The sequence below is a fragment of the Erithacus rubecula genome (genome assembly GCF_903797595.1).
Source record: "Erithacus rubecula genome assembly, chromosome: 16".
Taxonomy (NCBI): domain Eukaryota; kingdom Metazoa; phylum Chordata; class Aves; order Passeriformes; family Muscicapidae; genus Erithacus; species Erithacus rubecula.
This window is the reverse complement of record NC_136668.1, coordinates 9,095,684-9,108,926: the sequence shown is the minus strand read 5'-3', so window position 1 is coordinate 9,108,926 and position 13,243 is coordinate 9,095,684. Positions and strand designations below refer to the sequence as shown.

General features: G+C 44.0%; 1 long non-coding RNA gene across 1 annotated transcript; it reads right to left on the bottom strand.

Moving 5' to 3' along the window:
• Positions 1-10,534: 10,534 nt before the first annotated feature.
• LOC306809033 lies at positions 10,535-12,322 on the bottom strand. The gene is made up of 2 exons (XR_013776144.1): positions 12,242-12,322; positions 10,535-11,173 (listed from the first exon to the last, which is right to left on the bottom strand). It is a non-coding gene; the product is annotated as an uncharacterized lncRNA (long non-coding RNA).
• Between the last annotated feature and the right edge of the window lie 921 nt (positions 12,323-13,243).

The following is a 13,243-nucleotide window of genomic DNA, read 5'->3' as shown; positions in this document are numbered from 1 at the left end:
AGCGAGCTGGCCCTCTCTGCTGTGGCTGCTGGACAAAGGCTTCAGGTTGCAGTGAGCACAAATGGCTCTTTCACACGTCTCAGCAGATGTTACTCATTTTCTCCTCATCTGACTTTAAGATTTGGCTCCATTCTTTCCCTGCTCCCAAAGCCCATCAGTTGTCCTAGAAACCTCTCCCAGCTCTCCATGGGCAATGGGCTCTCCCAGTGCTCAGCTGGCCCATCTGCAGGCATCCCACTCCTCCCAGTCCTCATCTGGATTGCTTCTGTCTTCCCCACTGAAACTCATCTACTCACTATTTCCGCTGCTCCACTGCACATGCTGTTATTCATCAAGGTGCTTCTCCTCCTGCACAGCCATGAGATCTCCAAAATACTTAAGGACATTTGCAAAATTTGGAGGGAGGTAAGGAATAGCAAGCAGGACCAGATGTTCAGTGGGAAAGACTAACACTGCACCTCCATAACACAATGTCCAAGGCTTGCCCCTGGACCACAGGAGGATGCAGAGCAGCCAGCAGGGACAGTGCAGCTGCTCCTGGGATGGAGATGCACAAGAGCATCATCTGCACAGCCCTGACAGCCACACAGCTTTGGCTGAACAGTCATCCAGGTGAGTAGGAGTCTGTAATTCACAATTCACTTCCCCAAATCTATCTTTTAATTTCTTTTAAGGATCCCAGAAAAAAAATATATACAAAATAGCCTCAGTAGATGCCTCAAATTTTTTGCCATATTGATAGCTTAAGCTGTGTGGCATTATGCAAAGGGAAAAGATAATACTGAGCAAATTCTTAGAAATGGATTGCTGACAATACATTTGTGTGTGGTTTAGCTCAAATCTATATACCAGTTGTGCACCATATGACATAGGAGTCACTAATCAATCTATAACTCAAGAAATAACAGTCCCTATGGATTCTGCTTGCTATATTAAACACACAGATCACCCAAAGTCACCTGTCACCACCAGCAGGAATTGACTTAAAATAAATCATGAGTGAGAGCTGCAGTGCTGAGACTGGGAGCCCAGGGTGGGTGGAAGAAGATCTGATTCCTCTGGGTTCAGGGAGCAAATGTTTGCCTGCCTTGGTACTTGAAGCCCCCATGCTCAGCAAAGTGAAGGGTCTTTCCCAGCCTGCAGCATCCCAAGCACATTCTCAGCAATCCACAATTTCACAAGAAATCCTGAGATGAAAATAAACTCCACAGTAAGGTGTGTTCATGGGAAATGCAATTACATGTTAACACAGAAGGAGGAAACCATCCATACAAAGTATATGTTTTACTCCAGCTTTAAGTTCTCCAGAGGCAAGTTGAGAAAAGCCCTGGGATCCAAAGTAGTAAAATAAACTCAGTCAGAACCACAGTTAACCAGCATGTAACTCAAGTTTGCAGCAGAACTTTCACATGGAGGAGGATGCTTACAAAGTCACTTTGTGATTGCTACACACTTTTATGAATGAGAAAAATACAGCTCAAGAATAGTTCAGGTAATCAAACCCCAGCTGTCAGATTTAAAAGCTGTGTCCAACCTGGGATTTGTTTTTTTCTCTGGGAAGAGACTTGTGGTTATGCTCAACACTAGAAATGTGCCCACCATTTACTGGATTTATGGCATGCCCCCATTCCATCAGAAACCCACAGTCACCAGTGAGGGACAGCACATCCCTCTGTCATCCCTGCAATATTTTAACAAGGAAAACACTCAGCAACACCTTGTGGCTGCCATTTAATGAAGAGTTGTGAATATTTCACAAGCAGGATAGCAGATGTTTGCCATACTCCAACACAGAAATTAGGAATGCACAAAGGTGAGAAGAGCCACATACAAGTTCTGAAAATTACCACCTACAAATACAACTGCTTTGCTCCAAAATCACCAGTTTTGGATGACAAACCTCAGCTCTGCTGTTGCCTATAGAAACTCAAAGAATCACAGAATCATTAAGGTTGGAAAATACCTCCTAGGTCATTAAATCCAACCTTTGACTGAATACCCCCCATGCCCACTAAACCATACTGCAAAGTGCCACGTTTACTCTTTTTTTTTAACTTTTCCAGGGATGGCGATTTCACCATTATCTTCCAGTGTTTAGCCACTTTTTCAGTGAAGAAATCTTCTCTAATATCCAACCAGAACCCCTTCTGGTGCAACCTTTTCCCTCGTCCTGTCACTGGTTGCTCAGGTGAAGTGACCAATTCCCCACCCTCCTTTCCAGCAGCTCTGAGCGCACTGAGGTTTCTCTTGAACCATCCTTTTCTCAAGGCTGAACAGCTCCATCTCCCCCAACCACTCAGCACAGGGCTTGTGCTCCAGCCCTTCACCAAATGATATCCCACCAGTTCCCACCCCGAGGAACATTTTCCTGTGGATGCATTTCCTGCCATCCCTGCGGATGCCGCGCAGGCAGCTGCAGCCTCAGCGTGCTCGGTCTCCAAACACAATGGATTAAAAGGGAACCATTTCCCCAAACAGAGGCTGGGGGAACCATCAGAAACAAATTAAAATCAAAACAACTTTTCAGCAGGAAACAATGGAACAGATGGAATAATATTTATTACTGGAAACTGCTAAACGTGCCAATTAATTCTGAAGGGGCTTAAGTGGATTAAGCATTTTTTACTGGAAAATATGAAGAAAAAGTCATGAATCACAGCAATACCTTCAGCATTGTCAATGTGTTTTTATAGAAGCCTGTTCAGAAATCAAAGGAAAAAAACAAATCCAAAAAGTCTCAAACCAGACAATAATCTTTCTGTTGCGTAATTAGTATCAATGTCCCCATTATCATGCCCAGAAATATTAGGAGGAGGCAAAAACGAAAACATTGTTTCCACATATCATTTTTGTCTGAACCAGAAAAGCATTTGACTGGGGCAAAAATTAGCCACGTAAGCATTTCGTGATGCTCTAAGCACAGAAAGATTTTTGAGTTCATTTGTATGTTGAAAGCTGAACAGATGATTAAATGCTTGGACAGACCAGTGTGTAATCCAACCCTGTTACCACACAGAGGTAGTATTATTAAAAGTAGGAAATTAGTGAGCATCTTTATTTGTTTATTTTAGCACAAGAATATGGAAGTCCTTTCCCACAAAAATGTGTAATGTTTAAAAAAATATTCATCCTACGCTAAGACATGGAGTAAAACATGAATAAAAAATATGTAATAATCCAATTCAATTTTAAGAGCACTTAGGGTGAAGGTTTTTTAGTATTTTTACATGCTTGCTTATAAACCTTTTATCTACATTGCTTCCTGCCAGAAAGAGAATTGAGAAGTGCCTTTCTGGTAAGGCTAGGAAATGAATTTAATTTTTCCAAAAGGAAATTAAAAATACTTCATAGCAGTGAAATTTGCCCATTGCAAATATTGATTTTGCAAAGGGACATTCTCCTTCACAAAACTCTCCAGAAACATTCTTCGCAGCTCCACTTATCATCATTGCCTTCCCTTCCTTTCACATTTTATATAACACTTCATATTTTCTTATGCAAAATTGTCATGTTCCTCCCAAAATAGTGCTATGTTTAGAGAGGTTATAAGGAGTAACTAATAAAATTGTGGTTATTTAAAGAGTACAAGATAAATATGACACACACACTTTCACAAATAGAAAGCAGCTGGAAGAAAACTAACGGTGTCAGGGTTATGTGTAAACTCCATTTTCCTATCAAAAATTATGGGAACAGAAAAAGAACTAAGAAAAATTCACTGTTTGCCTTAACTTGCTTAGACTTATTGCTGCTGATTCTGAATATGCCTCATACAAGAGACAAATTGCTTCATGTTTCCAGGCTATTTGGATCTCAGCAAGAAATTTCTGATTTCTTCCTTAGTAGCTTGAATCTATTTTCTTTGCCAGATCCATTGCAATTGTGAAAGTATTTTGTCACTGAATGTGAGCAGGCTTTCCTTCCTGCTACATGACTCAAACCCCTGAGATTTTAACCTGTTCATACATGCTGAATAGTTGCTCAGTGGGAACTTTGGCTCTGTGAGGAACCTAAGATAAGATTTTCACACAAAAGCATGGTGGTAGTTGAGCTATCTTTGTCCTTAAACAGGAAATGAGGGGAGACACCTCCAAAAACTGAGCCATCCTAAAGGAGTTATCTGGGAGGGAAGGAGAGAAACTAGACTTAAGTTCAGTCTTATTTTGTCCATTTCCACCTGAGGCCAGCCCTAAGTTCCAAACATTGCCATCATGCAGCAGCCACAGGAGCCAGACTAGTGGAAAGGGTTAAAAAAGCCCCTCAAGTAATGAGACATGAGCTGCCTCGGGGCGTTTCAGCTGTTGAAGTGCAGGTGTCACTTATGGAAACCTCACAAAATACAATATTTTTCCTACCACCAATACTAAAGCCCACAAGGAATTAGTCTCACACTTAGAACCAGATGCTGCAATCAGAATAGCAGGAAGGATCCAGCTCATCTCACCGCTTGGCTTTCCTCAGGCTGGGGACACCAGAGCCACTCTGCACTCTGGGTGACACTGGTCATGCTGGAGCAGCACCAAGGGTGACAGAGCAGGAGGTGCTCACCTGCCTCCTACAGAAAGAGGGAGCCTTGAGCCAGTTTGCTCTCACTTATGGACTCCACTAAACCCATTCCATCTTATCCCTTCCTTGTTTATTAAATATTTGATTGCTAACTCTCAATGCCTCTACTATAAGGACTTTGTTAAAATTTAAACAGAGCTCAGGTTGAGGAAACCCTGGCATCGTGGGACATTGCTCATCACCTGCTTTCTCTGGATGATGCCCTGTTTCCTCTGCCCTCCTTCAAGAGATGGGTGAGGCTACAACATGTATTTAAACCCCAGGGTTTAAGTAGGTTTAAGGGCTGAATCACTGCATAGGACCCCACTGAGCAATCCATGCTTTTAGCCCCTCCCTGGGCACAGTGGAAGGGAGAGGAGTGGCAGGTAGAACACAGTTCAGCAGTGTCCCAGCATCCAGACATCCCTCACTGGGCACTTTCTGGAGCTTTTATCACAACTAACATCCCTGGTAACCAATAACTCCATTTCCACAGGTAAGTGTACCTCCAGTTCCAGCCCCTTTATACCCCTGGGCCCATGACTTCTCTCAATTATGCATGCACCAGGTACAAGCTGAAATAAATCTTTTCATTTAAAGTGATTTTGTGTGTCCTGTGCCCCTGTATTACAAAAGGTAATTCTGTACTGCACTCCTCCCACACTGCTCCTGGCTCAGCTCTCTTCCTCACAGGTGATTTGGGAAGGGTGCAGCATCTCAAACCCCAGATGCCCAACCATTAAACCTTTGGACTTGCTCACAGATGTCTCCCCTGTCCAGAGGAGCAACTCTGTGTGTAATTTCAAACACTGCATAGAACATCCTGTTTTTCTGTAAAAGCATCTCCTCTCTGGATAAAGTATGACAGCAGATTTCACAGGAATGAAAGAATTACTCTGGTTGAAAGGGATAATAATATCCATCACCATAGGCTAAGATTCAAGTTGTTGCAAAGGCAATAAGACATGAGCTGTTTGCAGCCCACATTTCTTAACTCAAACACAAAGCAAGGGGCATGGTGAGGAGGAGAGGGAGAGGCTGAAGGTGCCCTTCACCCACTTCTGCCATGTGGTGCCCACAAGATGGATGTTCACAGTCCCTTTGCTCACATCATTCCCTCTTTTAAAGAAGGACAAATCCACCACAGAAGCCATGAGTACATGGAGAGAAACAAAGCAACACGATACTCATTTGGATCAGCCCCTGGACAGGCAGTGTTTTACTAAATTAATAATCTAGTTAGATCTGTTCAGCTTCAGCTTCTTAAGAAACTAATCCAGACAAGCCCAGAAGTACTAATAACATTTCAGTCTGGGCTTGAAGAGAGATTAGAGAACATTTATTTTGCTTCCAATATTTTCTGATTGCTCCTAACCTTTCCCTGCACAAGCATCTAAATGAAGAAATATGAACAAAATGACTAAGTAGCAGGGCTTATGTTGAATTAAATTCCACTGAGAAAAAAATATCACAGGAAAACTGAACCACTTAACATTTAACAAAATAAATATACAGGAACATGCTGGGCTGTGCATGTAGAAAATTGGAGATTTATAGGTCCATATTTCAAAACTACTGCAACAAACTCCTTCATCTGCCACTTAAATCTTAGCTCCTGGCTTACCCACAACTCATAGAAAACTGTCAGACTTGAATTTTCCTGCTTTGATTGTTTTGGAGGGAGTTTTTTGATGCCTCAGCATGAGCATGCTGACCGAGGTCATGGAAATCCCCACTAACCTGGATTTTTTTTTCACCATAGAAAACACTCAACTTTCTCATAGTTTTATCAAGGCAAAGAAGAGCGTGAAGGCTGAGAGATGCAGATCTGGGGTTCAGGTTGCTCTGGCCATGCCCAGGCTCAGGGCAGAGTGGTTTGTTACCCACAGGACACACAGTGAAGGAGGGTGGGTGCACAGGAGGCATCTCAAGGTGCTGCCTGGAGGATGAACCTTACCCAGGTTCATGGCAGGGAGAACTGGGGTGAGGTGTTTGCTTTAAGCACCAGTGCAAAAGCAGATTGTTTAGAAACTGCCTGAGTGCCACAGCCCAGGGAATGAATAGCAGGAACCAGCGAATCCACTGCTACCCACTCTTTGGCCTTGCTCAGATTTATTGGCTGATAAGTGGATCATGCAGGCAGGTAAAAGCTGTAACAAGATTAAATGTGAATGCTAGGGAGGGTTTGGTCTCTAAGGAAGCCCAGGGCAGCCCAGGGAAAGGCTCTGGTGATTAATGGCAGGGAGGCACAGCAAGGGCTCACACAGCACTTGGCAGTGAGACAAAATGCAGCAGTGGGATGAGGCTGTGATGAAAACAGAGGTGTGGGGCCAGTTACTCTTGCCCTACAATAGAGTGAGATAAATCATGGCTGTCAGCAGCCACTGAGCCCTGGGGCTCTCATCTCTCTGCTGACCCTCAGCAGGTTTTTCCTTGGCTGGTGCCTCCTGCACAGAGGAGCTGCTGCTCCTGCATTTCAGGGGGACAAACTCACAGCGAGTCTGACTCCTGCATGCCCGAGGGTCAAAAGGATTATTGAGGCTATCACATTGATTATGCAAATTGTTCCCTGTTTAAACAGTTTCAAATTCAATGAGATTTTTTTTAAGGAATCAATTGGTGTGATTTTTGTCCCCACAAACTCATAGTACAGGACTGAGGAGCACTTCCCAGCCCTGATAAAAACAAAAACATTTCACCTTTGCTTCCTCGTCCCCACATACCTTGTTTTTCACTGTGAAAGAAACCCAGACATATGCTTTGGAACAGAACTACAATACCTGCATATATATATGTTTAATTATATATTATAGAACCATTTAGGTGAGAAAAGCCCACTAAGATCATTGAGTCCAATGTTTAACCCAGCACTGCCAACTCCCCATCAGGCCATGTCCCCAAGGGCTATATATGTATGTGTGTTTTAAATCCCTCAGGGGATGGTGACCCCACCACTGCCCTGTGCATCCTATTCCAGTCCTTTAGGTGAAGACATTTTTCCTAATAGTCAATCTAAATATTATAAATATAATCCAAATAATCTAATAGTATTAATATTAGAATATTGTGTGCCTATGTCTTGGAAAACAAATGCTTACTTGTACAAGGACAGTTCATGTTAATTCTGATAATCTATTTATATATAATAGTTTACAACCTTTGAAGGCCTTAACACTCCACCTATTTTTGGACACTAATTGGCACTGCTAATTTACAGGCAGAGAGAGCAAGACAAGTGAGCAGCAGACATTTTCCACATTGAACCACAACCTGGGAATGGAAAGCTGCAGCCCCAGGCTGTGCTCCAGGCTGGGTTTTACCCCAGGCTCTGTGCTGCCAGCCCAGCATTGTGTGGGCTGGAAACAGCCCCAGGAGCTTCAACAACCTGGCAGTGACATGGTGGAGACAAGCAAAGAGAGATACAGTGGACAACGCCCTAAGAATAGAAGAAAATTCTTCTGTAGGGGCAGGAAAGCACAAATGCATGCAGAAAAATCCCTTAGGGCTCTTTTTAGTGCCTGCATCCCCCATCTCTCTAAAGAAGAGCTTCAGGCAGGGCCACAGGCTCAACTTCAAACTCTTGTGGAGGTGAATAGCCATGTGCACACCTCAGCCAATATTAGACCTTTCACATCTCCAACATGACAGAAAAAATCAGACAGATACAAGTGCCCAGCACTGTCACCTGCAACCCATCAGGTCTAAGCCCTCTGTCAAGTTAAGTTGAAAATTTCTATAAAGTTGAAATATTTATTGGGGGAGAAGAGAGTGACAGTGCAATCCCACAACCTCATTTCTGTAAGCACATGGCAAGAATTGCTCATGTTATCAGGTTACTAAAATGTTGCCTCAGTGCAGGATGCCTTCACTGTGCCTCAAACAACTGCACATTTGATCTGCTCTAGAGAAGCAAAATTTATGGAGGTATTTAACATTGCTGACATCTGTCTTATTATATTATATGGTGTTTTCTAATAAATCAGGTTCCTCACTCTAAGACACAAGTCTTAACATGAGAAACAAAGAGCTGAGGAAAGACATCCACATGGACTCCAGCTGAGCACTTATCAAACCACAGGGTCCTGGGCAGCAATAGCCAGGGCTATCAGCAGCCTACCCATTGTCATAAACAATGTTTTGACAAAAATTAAAACAGAAAGGGATTTGTCAAGTTAGTTTCCTTCATGGATCAGAATCAAGGGTGATTTATAGTGTGTGTCTTGAATGAATTAGGGAAAGATATAAGACTTGGCTGGTGAGTTTGTAAAAAGTATGCACTGAAAAGAACCAGAATATTCTACAGCAGAGTTTCAGCTGATTGAGTTATGCTGGTTTATATGTCCTGAAGATCTCATACGTGGTTTATGCTGTTCAAGACATTCCCCAAACAATGAGCAATACCCTGTCAATCCCATCAACTTCATGTCCAGCAAATTCCACCTTGAAAATTAGGGAGGGGAAATTGCTGTGTCTACTTCTCCTCTTCTCCTTTATTTTTTTTCTTTTTTTCTTTTTTTGCTTGGTGGGCTTCTGTCAGCTTTCAAGCAAGGTGGATGAATCATGGTGACATCAGAGAGGTGAATATTGATATCTAAACAGGAAATTGCTTCTATTGCACCTCTTTTTTAGTCCTGGTAAGGAGCAGTACCAAGTGATGTTGGCATGCCCAGAGAAGGGCAACAGAGCTGGGGCAGGGGCTGGAGCATGAGTCTGGTGAGGAGCAGCTGAGAGAGAAATGCCCAGGGAAATGGTGGAGTCACCATCCCTGAAGGGATTTTAAAGCTGTGTAGATGCATCACTCGGGTTTGGTGGTGACTTTGGCAGTTTTGGGGAAATGGTTGGACTTGATGATCTTAGAGGGATTTTCCAACCTATTAAATTATTTTATAGTTCTGTGATTCTAGCAATCCAAAGCAAGAGCTGGGCTTGCCAGGAAGCCAGGAGGGCACCTGAGGATCCTTTGGAAGCACAAGTACATTAAAACATCTTCCTGCCCTGTCTTGCCCTGTGTGGACTTGAGGGGCTGGGCTCCCTGGGCTGGTGCAGGGGTAGGATCTCCCCACCATGGTCTGGGCATGCAGGAGCAGACCCAACTGCTGCCTCAGTCATTAGGATTATTGTAATTTGCACCACAGCTGTCATTTTGCTTCTTTCCACTCCAACTTTTCTCCATAAGTGTAAATCCAGATGCGTGTGAAAGTTGTCTCCTAGCAGAAAGAACAGAAGCTAAAGAATGCTAAAGGACAACTTGTTTTATCATGCTCTAGCTCTAGATGGATTTGTGCAGACAGAAGCACAAGTCACAGTTTAAAACAGTGGGGATTGGCATTGAGAAAGAAATTACTGCACCTTTTTTGCCATCTAGTCTCATCAGCCAGATTCTCTGCAACTCCAAATGTTACATACAACCAAGTTACACATGAGGCCACGGATGAAGTACAGGGCTGTAATAGAAATCCCTGGTGTGTGTTATTCTCAGTGGACAGAGGTCAGCCCAGAGGGGATGAAAGTTGAAGTAACAAGTTTTAAAAATGGCATAGGTGTGCTGCATCTGCAAATGGCTGCTGCTTCTGAATCCATACTTCACAAAACAAACAAAAGAGAAAATTCTGAAAAACACCCTGAAACTTCAAACACCCTTGGACCTAATCACAGGGTTGAATGGAAGGCTAAGGAGATGGTTCCTTAGCTTGAACTGGACCATTTTCAGAGCTTTTCTTAAGAAAAACAAGGCCACCCAGTCCTACACATACAAGTCAAATTAATAACAACATTCTTATCTAATATAACCCTCCTGACCAACTAGTGCAATCATGGATACAAGATCAGGCTAGTGCTGTGGGAAAGGCAGACCTGTCCTGGATTTTTCCTTCCTGCATCCAGCCTTACCCAATAACTTATTTGGAGCAATTTACGTGCTAAAGAAATTAATACTTTGGGTACAACATGGGTTTGTTTGGGTACAAATACATCTAAAGGCTGCGTGGGCTGCTTCTCATACTTAGAAACTTTATTTGCTCTTCAAGAGCATTAAAGAATTCAATTCTCACTTCCAGACAGCATTTCCCAGGCGACTTTCTTCCGCTGCCCCGCTCCGGTGAGGAACATCAAGAGCCACTGCAGACCTTTGAAGAACCAGCCAATAATTTCAACATCTCCTTGGCAAAAACAGACCCTGCAAGGCCGTCCCACCTGACAGCTCTGGAGCAGAGGGGTGGGCTGTGCAGGGAGCAGGGGCACAGCTGCATTCACAGCAGAACAGCCTTTCCCAAGCCGGGCTCTAAACGCAATTAGAACAGAAATTCTCAAGTATAAGATATCAAAACAAAACACATTCAAAGTCTGGAGGCCGAGTGTGGGGCAAGGCTGGGATTGTTTGGAGCTGGCCTCCTTTCTGCTGGCACCCAGTGCTTGCAGACACACAGAGCAGTGCAGTTTAAAAGCTTTTTTTTTGTTGCTGTTCTCTGTATCCGTGGGGAGTTCCAGTTTTGAAGTTTAACTGCCTCTTGTTAAAGCCAAGGTATTCTCACTGCTAAAATGTGGCTCCTTTGTCATCAAAGTGCCGTATCAATGGGAAGTTTACTGTGCCAAGGGGAAGAGACACTGCCTTGCATAGCCAAAGTCACTGCTGGGGGAAAGAAAAACCCATTCAGACACCTGGAAGGGAAACATGCCTAATCCAGCAGATATCACCAGCAAATATGCAAAGTACCAGAGATACAAATGCTAATGAAGAGTTTATGAAGGTAAAGATGCTCATTAGAGAGACATCAGTCTCAAGAAACTCTGACAGTAGCACAAGGACAAATCATTCATCTTAGCCTCTGGCAGCAGTTTCCTGCTACCAGCCAGCTGGTCAGGGCATCAGACCAAGGGCTTGTACATTGGGGAAGGAGGAAAACTGGAATGTTTGTGCACTCCCAAAGAGGAGGTGACTTTGGCAGAGTGTGTGGCTGCAAAAACCTTGAATCTTTGCTCATCAATGTGCTGGCTGGAGTCGACCATCAGCTAGCTACTGCTGGTGTCCCAAGGACCCATTTACCCAAGAATACAGAAAGTTCATTTTCAGCCTCCAGGGCAAGAGTTTTCCTATTGACTTCCACCTGGGCACAGGCTTGGTGGTTGCAGAAGAAGATGGGGAGTGTATGACCCATACAGAGCTCAGCAATTACCTGGAGCTATGGGATGGGCACAGCAAAATGCTTTAAAAGAATAAGGAACAAAATCACAGCGCTAGGGAAATATGGGAACCAGAGCTACTGCTGGAATGACAACTCCCAGCAAATATTTCTTTCTCTGGGGCAAATCACTTGGGACATGAAGTGCCAAAGTTCACAGCTAACCTGACACCCCATAAAGGATCTGCTGGATGTGCTTTAAAACATGAGGACTGTGACTGCCAAAACACCACCGAAATGTTGGGAGGGAAGGACAGAGATCCTTTTCTCTGTCTTGGTTCTGAGCATCTGCACACTGCTCCATGAGCAGCCTGCAGAGAGCAGGTGGTGCAGCTCAGCCTCCCTGGGATGCTGAGAGCAAGCCCCTGGTGTGGCTGTGGTGGTGGCCCTGGACTTGCAGCTCCAGTAACCCAACCCTCCAGCCCCGTGGGAAGACAAGCTCTGGCAGATGCCACAGCTCTGTGTGGTTTCTGAGAGCAAAGGGGAGGAGACCTCCAACACTGTCCCACCACTTGTACCTGAAATGGATTGTTTCCTTTTGAATCCCTGTGGGGGACCAGTCATGGGTTTCATCTTTGCAGTCATGAGTTGTCCAAATCTGTTAAAAAAATAAGAGAATATTTGATCCCCTGAAGGGCAAATTTCCCAATTCAGCATATTAAATAAGTTGTAAAGCAGCAATTCCTTTGATTTCTCATTTCCTTTTATTTTTTCCATTGATCTCATCACATCCTCTCATGGTCTCATCCTATAGAGCAAGGCAAGAGGAACAGCTAATCTGTTTTCCCTCTGCTCTTCTTAATGTCTTCTTGATTGAAATTCATGTTAACTCCTAGGCACCCTGACCTCTGTGAGTATCCATAAAGCCACATCCACATGAAAATTCTGCTCTCTGAGACTTCTCTTCCAAGCTACTGAGCTCTGGGGAGCTCTCAGCAATGGGACAGATACTTGCATAATCCTTAACAGGCATCAAAAGAAATGCTGGCTGCTGAGTTTCTCCAAAATTTTCTTTGGGACAGAGCATTGATCTGACATAGGAGATGAAGGACAGAGGGGGACATCACACCCATCTTCTCCTTCCACAGAGGAGCTGCCAGCACAAAGCCAGCCCCATCCCCAATGGGAACAACCTTGGGTACTGATCCTCTCCTGCAGCACTAGGGCTCCAGAGCACCACTTCTGCCTCCAAATCACTTTCCCAACAGCTGCCTGCCTTTTCAGAAACAGCCAACTGCCAGGAGAGGCTGCCAAAGGCCTTTGGAAGGAATCACAAGCCGGACATATTTTTGTCCTCAAGAGTGAAAGCAGCAAAGCCCTGGATTTGGGGAAGACACCTAAGGCAGCCTACAAAGAGCAGGGGCTGCACCATCAGTTTACCAGCCCCCAATCCCAGCCCCATGCCATCACTGTCCTTGGTATTTAAAGACTTTATCTGCCCTCTCTTGCTGATTTCTCATTTAATTTCCACAACAAAAAAACACTGTTTCTTTACCACATCAGTTCTGCAATGTGGCATT